This window comes from Amblyomma mixtum, chromosome 4, assembly GCF_055824585.1.
Source record: "Amblyomma mixtum isolate Tamu chromosome 4, ASM5582458v1, whole genome shotgun sequence".
Classification (NCBI taxonomy): Eukaryota; Metazoa; Arthropoda; class Arachnida; order Ixodida; family Ixodidae; genus Amblyomma; species Amblyomma mixtum.
This window is the reverse complement of record NC_143015.1, coordinates 11869340-11877792: the sequence shown is the minus strand read 5'-3', so window position 1 is coordinate 11877792 and position 8453 is coordinate 11869340.

Here is an 8453-nt window from a genome sequence, read left to right as displayed (position 1 = left end):
TTTACGGGCATAACATGAAGCGTACGCGGACACGAGACGCAGGCCTGACAAGAATGTACTACATGCAACGCGTTCGAAACTGCCTAAAGTACGTAGAGGCGAAAGCGTTTTCCGCACCACTTTGCCTATTTGACACTGGTGACGTTACCACTGAATTATGTCACACATAATTGATGACGAAGTAATGACAAATTACTTATTAGTAACGAATTAGTGACTAATTACTCATTAATGACTAATTAATTAACTGCTAATTGATGACTTAAGATTCGCCTTTAGGAGTGGAACGCGACAGCGTGGTGTAGCGCGCCAGGCAGTCCACGGAACGCCACCACCCGTTCGGCGCGATGCCTTGACCTCTGAACACGACGCTTTTTGAGGAAAGGAAATTACGCAGTAACTCTCCGTCATCTCGGTGGATATAGGAAGGGGGGAACGCCACCACCCGTCCGGCGCGATGCCTTGCCCTTTGAACGCAAGGCTTTTTGAGGAAAGGAAATGACCCAGTAATTCTCTGTCATCTCGGTGGTCACCCGAACCACACCGTAAAGGAAGGGAGGAACGCCACCACCCGTTCAGCGCGATGCCTTGCCCTTTGAACGCAACGCTTTTTGAGGAAAGGAAATGGCGCAGTAGTTATCTGTTATCTCGGTGGACACCCGAACCGCACGTACAGGGAGAGAGGAACGCCACCACCCGTTCGTCGCGAAGCTACCGGCGCTTGTATGCCGGTCCTGTAGGAGGGCTTAGTGTGTCTCGTTAAATCTCGTACGGTGCCCGGATGCTCTCGTTTCAGTGCCCGGATGAGTGGAATTCAGTGCCCGGATGTCGGCTCTCGGTCTCGGCGTGACGTCACCACACTGCCGACAACGGGAGCTAAATTTCTCTAAGCGGCCTTCTCTCAAAGCCCCTAACAGATCACGTATGACAGCGAAGTGTATTGTGGCATCTATGTGCTTTTTGCACGCGTTATTAGAAATCGGAAATTATAATTCCGTGCATTATCAAATGCACAGCTCGACTGATATCTTGATAAACGTTGAGAAGACACTGGCAGCAGTTATTTTTTGTGACTCGTTTGGAGAGCAACCGGCGCTTGTATGCCGGTCCCGTAGGAGGGCTTAGAGAGTCTCGTTGAATCTCGAGAAGTCTCGTACGGTGCCCGGATGTTCTCGTTTCAGAGCCTGGATGACTGGAATTCAGTGCCCGGATGAGTGGGTTTCAGTGCCCGGGTGATGGCTCTCGGTCTCGGCGTGACGTCACCACACTGCCGACAACGGGCGCTAAAAGCATTTCATGCTTAATAGTTTTTTTAGTTACATGAGTGCATTTTCTGCATTGCCTGGTCACCAGTGTAGTACATCAGAGTACAGCTAAGACGTCCAAACCAGGAGGTTTACAACTGAATTGTTAACTGTTATAGTTCGGCTCCTTAATTTTTCAGAGGCATGTAGTCCATCGTTAGTAATATCGATATTGGTTTTCAGAATTTCGAAAACGTGGTTACCCTCGGCGGTGTGGCCAAACGACTTTTGGCTACATCGTGCCAAAAAAATTCAGGGGGCACTTTGACTGTCTAAAGTGCGTAGAGGCGAAATCGTTTTCCGCACCACTTTCAGTGCTTCTGTGGCACTGGTGGCGTCACATGTAATTGAGTACTAATTACTAAGTGATGACAAATCACTAATTAATGATTAATTACTGATTAATACCTGAATACTAATTAACTGCTAATTAAGCTTAAGCTTAAGCTTCGCCTTTAGGACTGGAACGCGACAGCGTGTTGTAGCGCTGCCAGGGAGTCCACGGAACGCCACCACCCGTTCGGCGCGATGCCTTGCCGTTTCAACGCAACGGTTTTTGAGGAAAGGAAATGGCGCAGTAAATCTCTGTCATCTCGGTGGACACCTGAACCGCACCGTAGAGGAACAGAGGAAGTGGGAGTGAAAGAAGAAAGACTAAGATGGCCCGTAATGAAGAAAATGAAAATTGTATTTGAGGAAAGAAAATTACGCAGTAACTGTCTCACATATCTCGGTGGAAACCCGTCAAAATTCAGGGGGGGGGGTCCACTTTTCTGACCTAAAGTGTGGTCACTGATGTGTGGTTAAGATGTTAAGCTTCGCCTCTAAGAGTGGAACGCGAGAGCGTCTTGCAACGCTGCCAGGGAGTCCATAGAACGCCATCGCCCATTCGGTTCTACGCCTCGCTCGTCGGTAAATTGGTTTTTGAGGAAAGGAAATGTATTTCTCTCTCATATCTCGGTGGACACCTAAACATGGCAGTGAGCGAAGACACCGTATTCACTAAACGTGCCTTTGTTCATTCCAAACCATCGAGCTGGCATGGCGGAGTGGATAGCATGCTCGTCTCGCACTCCGAAGACCGGGGTTCGATTCCCGAGCTCGACCAATTTCTTACTAGGTTTTATTTATTTATATGGCCTGACTGGAGAAGTTAATTAGGCTAATTGGGTAATTAAGTAGTTAACTAAGCTCAGTCCCACTTACTTGGAGCATCACTATATGGTCCCTTCAATTGGTTGCATGGTTACTAGCCAAAGTACAATTGGCCCCGTTTGAAATTGGCGCACTGTGACGTCACGACCGTTTCGACCAACTGAAAAGCGTGACATTCTCTGTCGACAACTGCTGCTTACAACGATGAGACATTAAAGGCTTTCGCCTTAATACATGCGCTTTCGAGAAGCTTATAGGCAAAGCAAGCTATCCAGTGCACATAAAGCCTCGAAATAGCCAAAATTTGTTCGGCCACAACGTTGAGCATAACCGCATTTTCGAAATCCTGAAAACTGATAACGATATTACTTATGGTGGGTTATCGGCTCACAAAAATTAAGGAGCCAAAAATTAATGCTAACATTAATAGCTTAACAATTGACTATTCAGGTTTAGATTAACTTAATGCTAGCTAGCACAACTTAGCTGTATTCTGATTTACTACACTGCTGACATTGATAATGCTCCAAAAAGCTCTTTCAAAACTAAAAAAAAACGATTTTTAAAAATTATGTAACTTCTTAGGGGAAAGACTCTGTATATAATTCCGACACCGTGGGCCTGTTCATATTTCTTGGTGGGAACAGCCGAAATAACAAAACGCAGACACAGAAAGGGACTCACAGAAGGAACACACTATGTGTCCCTTTCTCTGTCTGCGTTTTGTTATTTCGGCTGTTCCCACCAAGAAGTATGAACCAACTAGCTCAGTTTTCTACTCTTTTACCTGTTCATATTGCCGCGAATCTTTGTATGTTTGTTTGTTCATTCCTCAAAGGTGGTGCCCCCCCCCCCCCCCCCCGCTTAATCACTTTTTTTTTGTCATGCAAGAAGCGAGCAAATCCGTCACGATTGATCACATCCAGGCGGAGCCGATTCTACGTTGTTCCAGAATGTTCTATTAAGTTTCCAATCTTTTATCTCCAAATTTCGCTATCAGCTTTAAAAAAGAGCACGGACGAGAGGCGGCAAGAATTCTGTTCGACGACCGCCGAGCATGCCTGCTGCTACGCTGCCGCCGCCGCCGAGTCATTCAGTTCTTTGCACGCGCAAATCAGCCCAAATAGATTTCGTTTATAAGCAATTCTCGCTGTTTTCCTGCTCGCCGAACTGCAGTCACCACTACGTGACATCTGGTGGAAGTGCTAACTGACGTCCCGGTCGCTCCCACCACCTGGGAGCCGCCAAAGCAGCCCGAGCCGTCTGGAAGAAGACCAGGAGAAAGCCGCAGAAGCCGTCCCCGCCGAAGACGAGTGCGAAGCAGCCGTCGTCTCCAGACGCGTTCGCCTCGATACGGTCTTCTACTACACCGCACGCGAGAAAAGAAGGATTTAACGGCGATGTCTGCCATGGTTACGACACCAGCCCCCATTATTTTGCACCAGCCTCGACTGCCGCCCACGTTCAACGGTTCACCGGGCGAGGATCCTGAAGAATGGCTGGAACAGTTTGACCGTGTCGCCGTGTTCAACAGTTGGGACGACCAGACTAAAGTGAGCCATGTTTTCTTCGCCTTGGAAGGACCAGCGAGAATTTGGTTGGAAAACAACAAAGCTTCTCTAGCAAAGGTGGAATAATTTAAGCCGGAGTTCCTAAAGGCATTCACGAGCATCATCAAGAAAGAAAGAGCTCAGATGCTTCTGCAGTCAAGCATCTAGCACCTGTGGGATATACAAATATCCTTCATCGCCCCCGCGCCGAGGAGGGGAGAGGGGGGCACCCGGCCACTCTCCTCACTCCCAGCTCGGACGTGACGTCACGCCTACGCTCTGGCGTCTTAGGGACGGGGTGAACGACTCCTCTTGATTGCAACCAGTTGCTCAAGGGGGAGGCAATGTCGGAGGGGTTTAAGGAGAGCTCGCGCGGGAACGAAGGCTCTCGAGTCTCTCTCTCGCCGCGGTGCTACTGCCGCTCTGCCCCGCCGACCCCGCTTCCTGCCCGCGCCTCCCCGGACTATCCAACGCCGGTCGACGACGACTTGGTAAGCTGCTGAACCATATATTATCGGATAGAACATTCTTCCGCAGTGTGCTTTGCCTTGCGCTAGGTTAATAAACGGTTTCCTAGCGTACTCTGTTCGTTGCCTACTTCGTCCGAACCCGCCGTGGCTGTGACTCTGCGCCACGGGTTGGGGACACGAGAACGCCCGCGCATAGCTGGCACGGAAGCTCGCCTTCCCGGCCGGCTGCACGCGAGTGACCCCATATCTTGGCACCCGAACATGGGGCGAACTAGGCATTGAGCAGTGTACTTTGTTGGAGCGAACGACTGTCGACGCGCTAACAAAGGATAGCAGCTGATAGGCCTGACTTCCAGTCTTTGTTCATGCTGTCAGAACTAGCGGCACAGAGCCAGGGCTCCCTACTTGACTTGCCTTTGGAAGGCGTAAATCTTGAGTGTTCCACGCGGAATAGCCGAGTTGCATTCCCGGGCGTGTCGGCAGGACTTAGGCCTGGTACGGAGGGCACCACATTGGGCACCTCGCCGCTCCGTGGTGCGAACAATGGGGCACCTAGGCCTCATCATTCGACACCATCAGCGGCTGCGCCCAACTCCGGGGGCGTTAGTCCGCAGTCATCCGAGGTGCTCTTGCAGAACGCGATGCAATTTGTGCAGAGCTTAGCGGGTATGTTGCAAAACAATTTGCAAGCCCCGGCCCAGGCACCCCGTCTTAGGTTGTGTTGTGTGTTGTGTTTAATGGCGCATAAGCAACTAAGGCTATCATGCGCCAAGCTCGGGGTAAAGAAAATTGTTTTATATAGGATGTTATACAAAAGACTAAATGAAGGGCGGTGTAAAGGGCCTAAAAAGTTAATTCATGGAACCTAGAAAAATAAAAGACAAAATTTTAGAAGTGACTTATAGTAAAAGCTTTAAAGAGGGTCGGAAACCTCAGCAGCAATCCTTGGCTGTGCAAGGATCTCGAGGTCCCCAACCGATGGAATAGGGACCTCAGCCGTCTTCTCGGGAGTGAGAAAGTGGCTGAGGTGCATTAGAATTAAAACAGACCAGTGGGTAAAACACATTTAGAGACACTTAAGAAATCCTGATTCTTTAAGAAAGCTAAAAACATGTGATATATCAACAATTGCATTATCTCCTAAAAGCAGTTTAGGGTGAAAAGGGATGTATTCGTTATAAAATTGAGTAAAGTACTTTTTCCTTATTTTTTCCAATTTCGTACAAGAGAATAAAATGTGGTTAATCGTAACTTCAACTCCGCATTCCTCGCAAATAGGTTGATCTTTTTTTGTCAGTAGGAAATTGTGTGTCAGGTGAGTGTGTCCTATGCGAAGACGACAAAGAATGACTTCTTTGAAGCGTTCTTGGAAATCATTCTCTTAAAACTGGTTTTATGAAGTGTAGTTTGTTGGATTCATTGTCCCAGGCAGACTGCCATTTTTTCTTTATTTCACAAAGTACTGAGTTCATGCAATCTTGAAAGGGAATATCTACTTTCGTTATTTGCTTGCCACCAGCCTGCGCAGCGCAGAAGTCTGCTCTCTCGATGCCTTTAATTCCGACGTGACTCGGCACCCAACAAAGTTTTATGTTTTTTCCTTGAGCTATGGCTATTGCTATGTTGTGTATGATGTCACCGAGCATCGGAGTAATTGCATTTCTAGAATGGAGAGCTGTAAGTAAACTAAGGGAGTCTGTGTAAATTATACTGTTTCTGAGGTTTTCATTTAATACTTTTTTTTACGGCTAAGCCTACAGCATAACATTCGGCTGTGAAAATTGATGCACACTGTGGAAGTCTGATTATTTCTTTCTCGTGACCCCGTACTACTGCACTTCCTACGTAGGCATCTGTTTTTGAACCGTCCGTATAAAAGTCCGTAAAACCATTGTATTTTACCTCGAGTGCGAGAAATTCTTGTACTATATGTTGTTGTGGGGTTTGCGTTTTGTGAAACTGTGTAAGAGTGAAGTCGCATATTGCAGGAAAGTTGTACCATGGAGGTAGTGGCTCTCCTCTGAGCGCAATGTTAGGCAACGTGTTTAGTACCCCGAGACTCTCGCACATCTCTTCAAAACGCAGGAGGAGTGGCCTGGTAGTTTGTGGTTTGTTATTAAAAAGTGTTCTGGATGGACACTTTGTAACTATTTCGTAACAGATATGTTTCGGTAGGGAACGGATTTTTAGAATGTATGAGCATGTGAGCATGACTTGTCTGTCTGTAAGTGATGGTTCATTACTTTCAACATAAAAACTGGTTATAGGCGACGTCCTATAAGCACCAGTTGAAAGACGTAAACCTAAATTGTGCACTGGGTCAAGTCGCTTCAAGTACGAGGGCCTTGCTGAACCATATATTATACTACCATAGTCTAATGAGGATCGTACCACGGAACGATAAATTTTTAGAAGGCTTGCCCTGTCAGAACCCCAGTGTTTATGCGAAAGGACTTTGAGTATGTTTAGTGATCGGGAAGTTTTCTTTTTTTAACGCGTTAATATGAGGCAGGAAAGTGAGTTTTCTGTCAAATGTTATGCCTAGAAATTTATGTTCATTTTTTATGGGTAAATCTATTTCGTTCAGGTATAGGGTGGGGTCTGCCTGTAAGCCTCGTTTGAGTGAAAACGGAATGGCCACTGTTTTCTGTGGTGAAAATCGGAAACCGTTTTTGTCTGCCCATGTTGTCAGTTTATTTATTGTCAGCTGTATTTGTCTTTCACATGTTGATATGTTGGAGGATGCGTAAGCTATCTGGAGGTCGTCCACATAAAGTGAATACATAACAGACTTTGGTATTATTTTGTTAAGAGAATTCATTTTTACAATAAAAAGAGTTGTGCTTAAAATACATCCTTAAGGCACTCCATTTTCCTGAATAAAATCCCTCGAAAGGGTTGAGCCTAGACGGACATTAAATGAACGGTTAGATAAAAAGTCTTTAATGGAGTTCAGCATTCTGCCACGGATGCCAAGTTCAGCTAAGTCCTGGAGGATCCCGAACCTCCAGGTTGTATCATATGCTTTTTCTAAATCAAAAAAGACTGCAAGACAGTGTTGTTTGTGTATAAAAGCTTCTCTGACTGTATTTTCGAGACGGACTAGGTGATCTGTAGTGGAGCATCCCTTTTTAAAACCACACTGATGGATATCAAGAAGTTCACAGGATTGAAGAACAAAGGTTATTCGTATATTTAGGACACTTTCGAAGGATTTGGCGAGGCAACTGGTCAGGGCTATGGGTCTATAACTGCTAGGAGAGGTTGGGCGTTTACTAGGTTTAAGAAGCGGCACAATAATAGCTTTTTTCCAGGCTTCAGGTATTTTTCCCGAGATCCAAACTGTGTTAAAGAACCTTAAAAGTGCTTCTACGGCAGGTTGAGAGAGATGGGCCAGCATTTCGTAGTGGATTTGGTCGGGTCCTGGAGCGGTTTTTTTACCAGCAGACAGTACTGTATTTATTTCTTGGAGGGTAATCACACTGTTATATTTTTGGTTTACCCCTCCACTAGTTGGAAGTCTTTGTTTTTCGGCTGTGTTTTTGTATTTTAAGAAAGACTGTGTATAGTGAGATGAACTTGAGACTGCAGCAAAATGTTCCCCTATATGTCTGCCTGTTCCTCTATGCTTGTTTGTGTGCCGGGTGTTGTCAAAAAAGGAATTGTGAATGGTGAAAAGGTGCCATTTAATTTTCGAACCTGCTCCCACATTTTTTTAGATGGGATCTGACTGTTGATAGATGAAACATAATTTTGCCATGAAGCTTTCTCGGCACTGCGACGGACGTACCGAGCTTTAGCTTTTGCCTTTTTAAAATTCAAGAGATTTTCATGTGTCGGATACCTGCGGAATTTACCCCACGCTCTATTTTGCTGTTTTTTTTGCTTCTTTACATTCCTTTGTCCACCATACTTTATGGTTTTGTCGCGGTACTCCTGACGACTGAGGAATAGCTGTGAGTGTGGCAGTTATG